This window comes from Schistocerca piceifrons, chromosome 7 (assembly GCF_021461385.2).
Source record: "Schistocerca piceifrons isolate TAMUIC-IGC-003096 chromosome 7, iqSchPice1.1, whole genome shotgun sequence".
Classification (NCBI taxonomy): domain Eukaryota; kingdom Metazoa; phylum Arthropoda; class Insecta; order Orthoptera; family Acrididae; genus Schistocerca; species Schistocerca piceifrons.
This window is the reverse complement of record NC_060144.1, coordinates 447,872,852-447,885,847: the sequence shown is the minus strand read 5'-3', so window position 1 is coordinate 447,885,847 and position 12,996 is coordinate 447,872,852.

Sequence of the window (12,996 nt, the reverse complement as noted above, 5' to 3'; positions counted from 1 at the left end):
ACATCTGGTTGCATAATGATTTTCTCCATCATTACAGAGAGGAACATCCTTAAGTTTAGTACGTTTTTCCATGTGCAGCAGAATTTGATCTGGGTGATATGGCCCAAGCTCTGGTTAATATTATATCACCTACATAGAATTTCTTCAGTCTCACCAATATATCAACCTTTTCTCTTGTCTTTTCTGACATCGCCTTCATTATTTGCAGTACAGTCTTTGTATTTCACCTAATGCTGTATCCATCCTTGGTGGGAAAAACTCTTAATTTTCATAGTTCTTTGACAAGACCTCAATTGGAGATTTTCCTATTATTGACTGTGTCGATATGTTCATACCATCTTTAAACACTTCCCAATATTTTATACACTTTTGTTTCCCACATTTCAACCAGAATGCTCCTACAACTTTTCTTTGCAGATTCAGGTTCACAAATTTAGACTGATAAAGATGTGAACATTTCCTTCTTTGGTTCAAGATGATGAGCTATGTTGACCAACCGAGTTATAATCCAGTACTTTGCTTGGGATTACAGTATAAATTTGTCCTTCAGAATTTATGTCCAAAAGCTTTGATCTTGTGCCACAGGTTCAGAATTTTCTCTTAGTCTTTCCATGTAGCATCTGAACTTAAGTAGTCTATAGCTCAAGAAGCCATTCTGGACAATTCTTCAGTCCCATATTCAGTCAAATATGATTTCTAATTCTTTTCTACATTTTCTAAATGTGGTCTCATTCCGTGATAAATTGTCTTTATGTAATACATCATTTCTGTTTTTCCAATCAACTTTCACCATTTCCAGTGTTATGAGCCGATTTCACTGCATTCTTTATGTATTTGTCAATCTGCACAGGGAATTTGTCACCACATTCACTATTCCTGATTGGTATTAGTCATAAAATTATGTTCTTGCAAAACTAATGTCAGTCCACTGTGTGTCATTCTGTAGTCTGGCAGAATAGACAATATTCTGTGGCCCTGATAAACATACATCTTATTATATCTGTTACATAATTTCAGAAATGTTCCTACAGTAGTGAACACTTACATTTCTTTACATAATATTGCTACTCCAATTTTCACTGTTCTACCAGAAAAGGCAATGGGTCTCTTCTCTTATCCTTACGCGTTCTCAATAAGTCCAAAGACTTCTTGCACTCTCCTATATTCATAATATTAGTCACTGCAAGGAATTCTCGTAATAAAGTTAGGTGCCAGAAAAAAATACGTAATAGCTCTAATTTAATGGGTATTGGCTGCTCATTACAAAAATGTGTTTTTACGAATGCTAAATTTTCCTTTTTAACTCTAGTCACGTTTTGCCTGACTTACCAGATTCCTTCAAATTTTCTGTGAACACTGAAATAAAATTTTTTTAAAAAAAATTTGTTTCTATGCTCTAAGACTACTTAGTTACCTTTATTTTTCTGAATTAGGTTTGATATGTTCTGCTGATATGATATAACCACAAAATTTTAGCGGATTTATATGACTATCATTTCTTTTAAGATCATCAATAATCTAGGTAAGATTTCTTTATCTTCTGTCCAATTCTTTGTGGTCATTCATGTGTTGTCCACATAAACCTACCTTCAGAGTCGCTCTTGTTCTCAATCAGATCTAACATTTTAGAGAACATGGATACAAAACTGTTCAGCAGATGACAGGACTTTAAGCTGCTATTGCAGACGCAATAAATAAGAATCGAATATTTGCAATACCAATAATGAAATTTTATTAAGATGACTTGAGTTTGTGATTTTTGTTGTGATGGATTTGTTGTTAGGGAAGCAGTTATTAGTAATTAGGCAATCAGACAGCGTAATTAAACCAATGCACTTTGGTGTTGGTTTTGAAATCAATAAAAATTAAAATGTGTGTTGCACCAGCTGAAGGAAAATAACAGTCAGCTCATAGTCGCATTTACTATCTGAAAAATTACGTTTTGGAGAATGCTTGTATTATTAGTAGTAGTACCATTTACAAAAATCTTAGTAGTTAATTCCAAAGCTCTTAAATTGAAAGAACATATATCTATCCACCAGAATCAAGGAACGAAAAACAGTAATATGACTATCATATTAATAGTTATCTTTACATAAGATTGCTACTCGTAGATGTTAGATACTAATACGAATCGCTTCGAGGAATACTGCCTAGTTTTTACTCAGCTGGTGTAGTGCTTATTAGTATTAGACAAGAGTTAGTAACGTGACAGCATTTGGTGACAAATAGCAGTTCAGTCAGTGTATCTGAGAAAGCATCGTCTGCACTTGGTGGGTGTGTTGTATATGTTGACTGATAAGACTGAAGCAGGAGTGTAACAACAGTGACTTTAACTGTTATTGCTTACACTCACGACTAAAGCCTTATGTGACCTATCAGCAGAATTCACAGTGCCTCACATCAGGTGCAGAAACAAAGTGGCTCAAAGCAACGGTGTGTCAAAGTCTGCAACAGTCTGCAAAAAAATTGCTGTGGATGTGCGTTGCTTTTGAGTGTCCAGCTTGAATTTTCATCTTTACCAATCGAAAGTTCCGTTAACATCTTTATTTGCTCTTAAGTAACAGCTTCTTTTCTAGTTTGCTTAAATATTTTCCTCTTGATCATCCTACACATATTCTGGGAGTGAAACTGTTCATGTTCTTTCCCTGCATGTGAACCTCCTCTACTAATGATCCGTTTATAACATGTATGGACTGTAGTTAGATCGATACCTATAGTAACAGTAATACTACCAAGTTTTCTGTACTAGTTCCACTAGTAATTTCTGGCTGTCCGTTTGTTGTAATATGCATTAATCATCTTCTGATGCATATTGGTCTGTCTTTCTTAAATACAGTTACATAGGTACGATGAGAGTCAGTCAGTGACATTTGAGTCATTCCCATTTCTATCTTTGCTTAAATCTTTCTCAGTCGGCACCAGTTTTTCTATGTGGGCTGGGCTATTTTTATTGTTGTAGTTTTCAGTCCAAAGACTGGTTTGAGAGAGCTCACCATGTTACTCTATCCTGTGCAAGCCTCCTCATCTCCTAATAACCACTGCAACCTACATCCTTCTAAATATGCTTAATGTGTTCATGCCTTGGTCTCCCGCAAAGATTTTTACTCCCCACATTTCCCTCCAGTACTAAATTGGTGATCTCCTTATGTCTCAGAAATTGTCCTATCAACTGATCCCTTCCTTTTAGTCAAGTTGTGCCACAAATTTCTTGTTTCCACAGTTATGTTCAACCTCTCCTCTTACTTAGGCGATCTACTTGTGTTAGCCTCAGCATTCTGCTGTAGCTCTGCATTGCAAAAGCTTATAATCTCTTCTAGAATAAAATGTTCTCGGGGTTCCAACCACGTCAAGCAATTAAAATTACACGACGTTTCGGAAAGCACTCCTTGGCCACTGTCAAGTGGTATGAATCCCAGTGGGCTGCTAATACGCCACTTATATACACTAGCTGCCGGTTGTGGCGTCACTGGTGCCTACGGCATTGCCATGTAAAGGTATATGTTGACTGGGCATATGATGCACCCGCTTCACCTGCGCGATCTCTGGATCCCACCCTGTGCTGAGCAGCAGGCCACCGTCTCTATTGAGAGTGTTATCTGTGATTTTTATTTCATTGGCTTCTTTAATTAAACAATCCCAAAAGACGTTAGTGCCAGCCACGATGGATGTTTCGTCAAATTTTATGTCACAGCTGCTTTCTTATATTCTGTTCTTGTCTAAACAGTTTCACTTCCATACATGCCTACAGCCCAGACAAATACCTTCAGATAACAGTTCCTAAAACTTAAATCTATATTGATGTTAACAAATTTCTCTCCTTCACAAACGCTTTTACTGCCATTGCCAGTCTACATTTTAAATCCTCCCTGATTTGGCCATCATCAGCTATTTTGCTGCTCAAATAACAATACTCGCCTACTACTTTAAGTGTCTTGTTTCCCAGCCAAATTCCCTCAACATCATGTAATTTAATACGGCTACATGTCATTATCTTTTTTTTACTTATTTTGATGATCATCTTATATCTTCCTTTCAAAATGCTATCCATTCCATTCAGATGCTCTTGCAAGTTCTTTGCTGTGTCTGACAGAATTAGAATGTCATCGACAAACCTCAAAGTTTTTACCTCTCCTTCCTGAACTTTAATTCCTACTGCTAATTTTTCTTTGGTGTCCTTTATTGCCCACTCAGTGTACAGAATGAATAACATCAGCGAGAGGCTACAACCCTATCACTCCTCTGAACCACTGCTTTCCTTTCACACCTCTCTCTTTATAACTGCCATGCCGTTTCTATACAAGTTGTAAACAGCCTTCCGCTCCCTGTATTTTACCCCTGCTACCTTCAGAACTTCAGAAAGGTTCTTACAATCAACACTGTGGAAAGCTTTTTCAAAGATCACAAATGCTATAAATGTAGGTTTTACTTTCCTTAACCTATCTTCCAAGAGAAGTCGAAGGGCTTGTATTGGCTTGTGTGTTCATACATTTGTCTGGAATCCAAAGTAATTTTCACTGAGGTCGGCTTCTACCAGTTTTTCTATTCTTCTGTATAGAATTTGTGGTAGTATCTTGCAACTGCGACTTATTAAACTGACAGTTCGGTAATATTCACGATTGTCAGCACCTACTTTCCTTGAAACTAGAATTATTCCATTCATTTTTAAGTCTGGGGGTAATGCGCCTGCCTCATACAACTTGCACACCAGATGGAGTAGCTTTGTTACGACTAGCCCTCCCAACGCTGTCAGTAGTTCAGACAGAATGCCTTGTCACTCATTTTTTAGGTCTTTGTATTCCCTTTCGCCTGTTTTATATGCTGTATGTTTATGTTTTCTCTTTTCATCAATCAAATTCAAAATCTCCTGTGATATCCAAGGACATCTACTAGGATTTGTTTCTTTTGTTCTCAAAGCTATCTATTCATCCTCTACTGTGTTGCTTTCCCCTGTTCTAGTCAATCGTCGCTTAACACTCCTCTGAAACTCTCAACTACGTTGCATTCTTTCAACTCTCCATCTCCTAAATATCCAACCTTTTCGCAACTTTTCCATTTTTAATCTATAATTGATATCTACATCTGTCCATGGGAATGTCTTACATTTTAAAATCTGATTCATAATTCTCTGTCTTGCCATTATATAATCAGTCTGGAACCTTCTATTATCTCCAAGTCGTTTCCACTTCTGCAGCCTCCTTTCATGATTCTTAAACCAAGTGTTACCGATGATTAAAATATACTTTGAGCAAAATTCTGGCAGGTGGCTCCCTCTTTCATTTCTCCCCCCCCCCCCCTACCCCAGCCCACATTCACCTACTATTTTTACTTCTCATCCTTTTGGTCCTTTGGATTTTCATTTCCTCAACACATTTAAATTTTCATCTCCCTTAACTATCTGAATAATTTGTCTTATCTCATCATACATTTATTCAATCTGTCTCTCCTCTGTGGAGCTAGTAGTCTGGGTATGGTCTTCAAAAATTCATAGGGCTTCTATTTATAATATTTCATTACCTCAGGTTGACCAGAAAAATCTTTATTGGTGGTTAGTATGTATGTTCCCTAATCCCAGCTTTCGTGATTTCATAAGCCTTTAATAACAAATGCTGTCACATCAGCAACATCTTCAGTTAGCGTTAATGTTGCTCATGCAGCTCTGAACAGTCGATCACTTAGCCTATATATTTCATTAATTTCGTGTCCCACGTGATATGTTCCTCTATAAAACATTTGCCACTTGGATTTTCTTTGGTAGTGCACATCTTACAAAATCAAGAACTCTATCCTCTCCTTGTGCCTTAATTCTCAACCTTCCACTTCCATTCTCATCATCGTTTCAAATAATAGACCAAGTGGCATTTTACAGTCCATTTCACACGCTGATATACTTTGTGTGGGTATGCAATTTAGAGAGTGTCATTTTTCTAATATGTTGAAGCCAATTTTGTTTTATTCTTAGAGGTAACCTAGTATATGTGGTATCTTAAGTTCTTGGGATATGGATTTATTGTGTTTATGATCTAGAAAATGTTATCTTCAGTTTTCCCATGGAATTTCATTTCAGTGACTACTAAACGATTCCTTGATATGCTGTTAATCTTTTTTGTCTTTGGACTTTCATAGTTTTGAAAATATTACTTAAGATTGTGAGTTGTATACAATTGGTTATTAAGCTTATTTGGATTATTAATCTCCACTGTCTTACAACTGTACTGATACAAATGTGGAGGTAAGAGGCAATCCTATCAAACTCCACTATTAATTTGTTTCCATGCAGATGAATCTGTTCCTAATTCCAGTGAGACAATATTTTCTCTAGACAGTTACCAGTTGAAGATTACAATCTAATTAGATGTCAATTTTAGATTTGAATAAGCCTTTCTTGTTTACATGAGGTGTTGGTTAGGTTGTTAAGTATCTTCAACGAATTTGGTGTAAATGTAAACTAGAAAAAAGAAGATTTATACAGAAACAAGTGAAATTTCTTATGCACCTCAGGGATTTGTATCTGACTCATAGATGCAAGATGCAATTAGAGACTTTCCTGTCCCTAAGAAGAGAATGTAGTTTAGTTTTGGGTTTGATCAACTTTTGCAAACGGTTTATAAATATTAATTTATGGCTGTGCTACATATGTGTGCAGTGAGAACCAAGAAGACTGTCTGGGACTGGGACGCCAAAGCTGAAACAAAATTTCAGAGTATAAATCGCTTCTTTTGCAAAGCCCTCTTCTAGTACATACAGGCTTTAGTCAGCATTTTTGGATGAGTTCGGATAGTTCTAAGATATAAGTCTCGATGCTGAGTTATTACAGGAAGTTTAGATGGAGTGGTGATCTGTCATATTACCGTTTTTGTGAGCTAGACGCTCACAAAGTGTGAATGCAAGTATTCAGTAACTGAATCTCAGGTTCTAGCCATCCTATGGGGCTTTGTGAAATTTAGTTGTTGCTTATGTGGCCAGACTACTAAAGTTTATACCGACCACAGAGCCTTGGAGTCGTTAATGTGTGAGAAATTGAGTCAGGATCACTTAGTCAAGTGGGTACTGTTCCTTCATGAGTTTAATTTCACAGTTGTCTCAATTCCCAAATCGGAAAAATGTCGCTGATTCGCTATTGAGGTCTCGTCCAGGGCCGACTCGTGGGACTAAGTATTATCTCAAGACAAACAGGTATCACTTATTTGCAAAATGTCACATTTAGTAATTTCCTTACGGTTTAACTTGAAAAGATTGCTCAGGAGCAAGTGTAATGTATCCCTTTCACAAATAAACAAATGTAAAGAGTGAGATAATGTGATTTGTGTGATAACTATTCAAGTTATGGGACACATCACATTGACAACAGCAGGAGTATAGTAACACTGTGGAGTTGTATATTTTTTTGTATTAGTGATAAAATTGAAACTCCTATTGCATCAATTAATATTGGAATACCTGACAGCTGAAAATCTTGAAATAGGCAGTAACAGAAGTTCTTATCAGAGATTTGAAAAGCTTGGTGTCACATTAGCACGCAGATCTTGAATTGCAATACGACAAGTGATTTGCATGATAATAGCAATGATAATTCGACTTCATAAAAATATTAGACTCTAGGCTCAACTTTTGAAAATGTAAATGCACATTCAATAGTGTGCTGGTGGCGTGTGGTCATCATAGCACCAAATCGACTGCTTCCAACAGGGTTAATTAGCTGAAATCATATGAATGGTTTACAATTGATAGGGCAGTAATGAATAAAACACAATACACTTTTAAATGTCATGTATATTAACGACATAAATACAGAACCTTCTCCTCTCCACAACCAATCAAAAGAGCCAATGAACAGTTAAACACAAGGATAAGTTTTGCATCAATTTTTCTTGGAAACAGATGATCCACGAATTTTGCAGAGATTTTATAATATACACTTGTGATATAGTCTCTACAGAATAATTTCCTCACTGACTTTAAATTATATTATAATGATTCATTACAGTATCACCTTGAATGGTGCAGACAAAGTTTACAATAGTTTATTTCCATCTTTAGCTTCAATTAATATAGAATTTGAGTATTTCATCGATTTTAGAATAAAAAGCACGATAGTACATCGAGATGTCAATTCAGTATAAAATATAGCACAAACACAGTGTCAGATAGTGTTTCTGACAGATTAGTTTTTACACAGTACATTTTTAACAAACATGCTTTCTGTGTATATCTCAAAGAGTCTTTGTTTGGTTTAGTTTGGAAATGCTTTTGAGTGCCTTTTCTTGTATGACATTTAAGTAAGGAGCTAATCTCAACGGATTACTTAACACTCTAATAACAAAATCTTAAATTTCATGACTTAGCGTTAATGTCTGGAATTTTAGCTGTGCTCGGGGCTATTTTGTCCAATATTTGTCCCCCCCCCCCCTCTCCCCATCCGGATGAGGTCGACAGAAAACCTGAGAAAACTCTGATGGGGACTTCAGATATTACCACTTTACGAGTGATAGATGGCATTGCTGGTTGAAAAAGTGAAGAAGCATACTTTACTGATATGAAGATTGTTATGGATATTTGTTTGAAAGACAATTTTGTTGTAATGTGCGATTTACTAACATTCATATAATATTTTTAACAATGTATGCTTTGGCAGCTTATGATCTTAATATTAATTCTTCATTTATGATAATAACTTCATATACTTTTGATCAAGGCGAGTACTTTTCAGCTCTCCTTTTTTCATAAACGATGTAGTGTCAGTATGGTTGATTAAATAAGGTGGTAAAAGCCTTAGGATGAACACAGTTTCTTTCTTTTTATAACAATAAGTGTCAAAATTCATGAGATGCTTGGTTATGGGAATGGTTGGACGCTTCTGTAGGCGATGACCAGGTGCGATAGACACAAGGGTAAGTTTCAGGCAATGACGTCAGCTGTTGTGGGACCCATCTTGGAGGCCAGGTTCGTGACATCTACAAAGCATCGCTTATTATACAATACATGGTGACTCAGCCTACTGACATATATGATGAACGCCTGTACATTTGTAATTAATGTCCACAACATGCACTATGCGTTTCTCCTGGGCAATTTTATATTGTTTTAAATATATAGTTTACACCAGTAATGACAGCATCCCCAGTACTTAGAGTGACTATTAGGCCTGGTGCATGGCCCACAGAATGGTCAGCCACAACACTGTGTCGCAGTGCTGTAGTGCATCGAACATCTGACTTCGTAGTGCGTGTGAAAGTGTGCGAAAAGGCGACCCTTCTCCCACAAGGAAAGCTTCATCATCTTGGACTACACCAGAAGTGGATGGCAGATTAGTGATTTCATCTGAGTTAAGTACAAAATTCCACACAGAGCTTGCATCAGTGTTCTAGTTCTTGTTGTCCATATCAACACGCCCTAACACAGTGCTAGTTTGCTGTGCCATAACTGTTCACGATGCGTATTTATCACTGTCCCATATCTTTGTCATGTGTTCATTAACACAGTAACCATTCAGGAACTGATTTCACTATATCACAGTCCATCAATATATATTATTTACAGATCATGCTTTTGTATCACCCTCTCCCTCCCCTTCTTGTAGTGCCTTTTATTAGGCAAAGATAGGAAACATGACTGTAGAGCAAATGTGTACATGTCCATACATTGTTACAGAAATACAATTACAATCATCAAAATAGTTTTCTTTTTTAAAACTCTGTCCTGACTAAATAAAATTCTACATTCTGATGGAAGCACATTTATGTAGATGAGGATAACATTGCCTTGTCATAGGATAAACTTAGTCTTTGCATAGAGTGTTCAACCGAAATCACATGTGGAACTCGGGAAAACAAATAGGCATAAGGAAAACACATTCAGAGCTGAGCGTGACAAATACTTGAAACTTGTGAGGAGTTAGGACAATTGTACTAATGCAAAGCCAGCAAACACGGCTAATGCTAATATTTATGTAGCTTTGAATACTAAAAACACTACATTAACCTCCCATCATTACCTTATAGTAATAGTATATATTAGGTATTTACAAATAATTGATGACAAAGGCAAGTCCTTCTTTGGCCTAGCTTTTGTCTCATTTGTTCTGTAAGCACTGGAAAAAAATACATAAAGACATAGCCTTACAGCTAAATACCTAGTGTTTCAAATATGGTATGAGACTGTCCATAGACTATAAGTCTAGAGATACAGATATAAATGTCTTCTTTTTCTACCCCAAACATAGATATGCTAATCTTCAGGGGAGTAGTGTGATTTCATTTCTATCGAATAATCAGAAGTAGTGATATGTCTCAATATACCTACCCTATTGATCTCCACAACAAATTGATTCTGTCTTTTATAGTGCACTCTCTACACTGTGTTCATACTAATACTTAAGTGTCTTTCAGGTTTACATTCCTAATGAACACCATTTGTAACATACTTCAGTAAGTGTTTGAGTAGCATAGTACAGTGACAGGTAACAAATTTATTTGACACACACACACACACACACACACACACACACACACACACACACACAACACACCACACACAATACTATACTAACAATACTAACTAGGAATAGTCAAAATAAATTAGATAACCAATTACATACATAAAAGTAAGCACAAAATTAGATCTGGTGTTATATTCTTTAAAAATAATGGTCAACCTTTCTCTTTTATGAAAATGCAGCTTGTATTCACGTATGATAATGGTAAATAGTTAAAAGTAACAAAATGAATTTAAGGAGGCAGATGGCAAAACAAGAGGGGAATTAAAATTATCCCAGCTTGCTTCATCACAGACTGTGCTGATTGCAAAGTCACTTGCATCCACCATTATTGATAATGGTGCATGAAATAGCAGATGGGCCAAGATTGTCACATGGGTAAGGCACTCCTTTAGCTGTTTGAAAGCTGTCTGCGTGACAGTAGTCCACTGCAGTTGCAATTTGCCATTGGTGTTTCTACCTTTTAGTGCCTCTGTTAGCAGGGCCTTTAAGGTAACACTACGCTTTGTGTGATGCCTGTAAAAATTTACCATCCCCAGATAAGGGGAGGCGGGAGTTTATGGATGAGTTCCATTCAGTCGAATGTTGGGTGGTTTCCTGTGGTATTAACAAATGAACCAGGAAGACAGCTTTGGTTTGTCATAGTTGGGTGTCATTATCTGGTGATTAGATGAGAATGTTATCCAGGAGAGCATAGCAAAAGGTCAGCTTGAGTAGGATACTGTCTAGAAACCATTGCCACACCTGGGCAGTATTTTTTGAGGATATACAACATAAAAGAACATTTAAACAGGCGAAACAGTGGAATGATTGTTGTCTTTTGAAGATCATCTGCATCCATCAGTATTTGATGATAAGTTTGATTAAAGTCCAGAACACTGAACACAGATACATCCACAAGGTAGTGAGTAAAGTTTCGTATATTGGGCATCAGGTAACAATCAATGACAGTAATTTTAAAGATTCTGTAGTCACCACATAAGCATAAAGCACCTTTAGTGCTAGTTTGATGGATGAAGCTCATGGACTGCCTGATATATATATATAGTAAGTGAGAATTAACTTCACCTAGATATAAATTTTCTCCTTGTACTGAGTGTCCAAGTACTAATGGTACTGATCACATGTTATTTTTTTGTCCATATAGATATTTTGTTTTCATATGGTTCCAAAGCTTTCTACTAATGGCCCCAGCTGTTAGATCTATAACACAATTAATAATCAATTTAATAAAAACACTTATATAATAAGCCGGCCGGAGTGGCCGAGCGGTTCTAGGCGCTACAGTCTGGAACCGCGTGACCGCTACGGTCGCAGGTTCGAATCCTACCTCGGGCATGGGTGTGTGTGATGTCCTTAGGTTAGTTAGGTGTAAGTAGTTGTAAGTTCTAGGGGACTGATGACCACAGCAGTTTAGTCCCATAGTGCTCACAGCCATTTGAGCCAATAGCCGTGTTAGAAAACTGGTACGTAAACAAAGCGAGCTTCATCATCGATTCAAGAGAAGTCAACACTCATTTTACAAACGAAGCGAAAATGAGCGTAAGGAGAGCAATGAGAAAATCGTTCAATGACTCTGAAAGTAACATTGTCATCTGATCTGATTAAAAACACAAAGAGGTTTTTATTTTACGTAAAATCAGTAAACGGTTGGTAATACTTTATTCGTTCACTCAATGACCATACTGACACAGGAACTGAACACAAAAGAGAGGAGGCTGAAATAATGAATTCGGTCTTCCGAAATTATTTCACCGTGGAATACTGTAACGTGATCCCTCCTTCATCGTATGAACGTTTAAATGTCTGATACTGAGCTAACTGATCACAGAACATAACAGAACAGAATAGCAAATACAGCCGCTTGGCAGTGGAAAGGCATCAGGGTCAGATGAGATAGGTATAAGATTCTACAAAGGTTATGCGAAAGAACTTGCTCCCGTTCTAGCAGCCGTTTACCGTAGATCGCTGGAGCATAGAACGGTACCTAGCAACTGGAAAAAAAAGACGCAGGGCATTCCCACCTTCAAGAAGAGTCGTAGGACAGGTGCGCATATTTGTAGGCCTATCTGTTGTAGAATTATGGAACATATTTTATGTCAAGAATTATGAAGTTGTTGGAGAATGAAAATCCCCTCTATAAAAATGTACATGAATTCCGCAAATAGAGATCTTGCGAAATTCAGCTCACTCTTTCTTTTCGATGAGATTCATAGCAAAAAACACAGCCTTACCGAGTATCGGGGAAGATTTGCGACTGGATTCAAGGCATCCTGACAGACAGATCTCAACACGTCGACCTTAATGTAACAAAATCGACAGATGGAGTACTCCAAGGAAGTGTGGTAGGACCGTACTGTTTACAATGTATGTAAATGATCTAGTAGAAAGCGTCAGAACCTCTTTAAAACTATTCGCAGGTTACACAGTTGTCTATAAGAACGTAGCGACGCTAGGAGGCAGTATCGATTTGCAGAAAGACCTGCAATGAATGGTGCAGG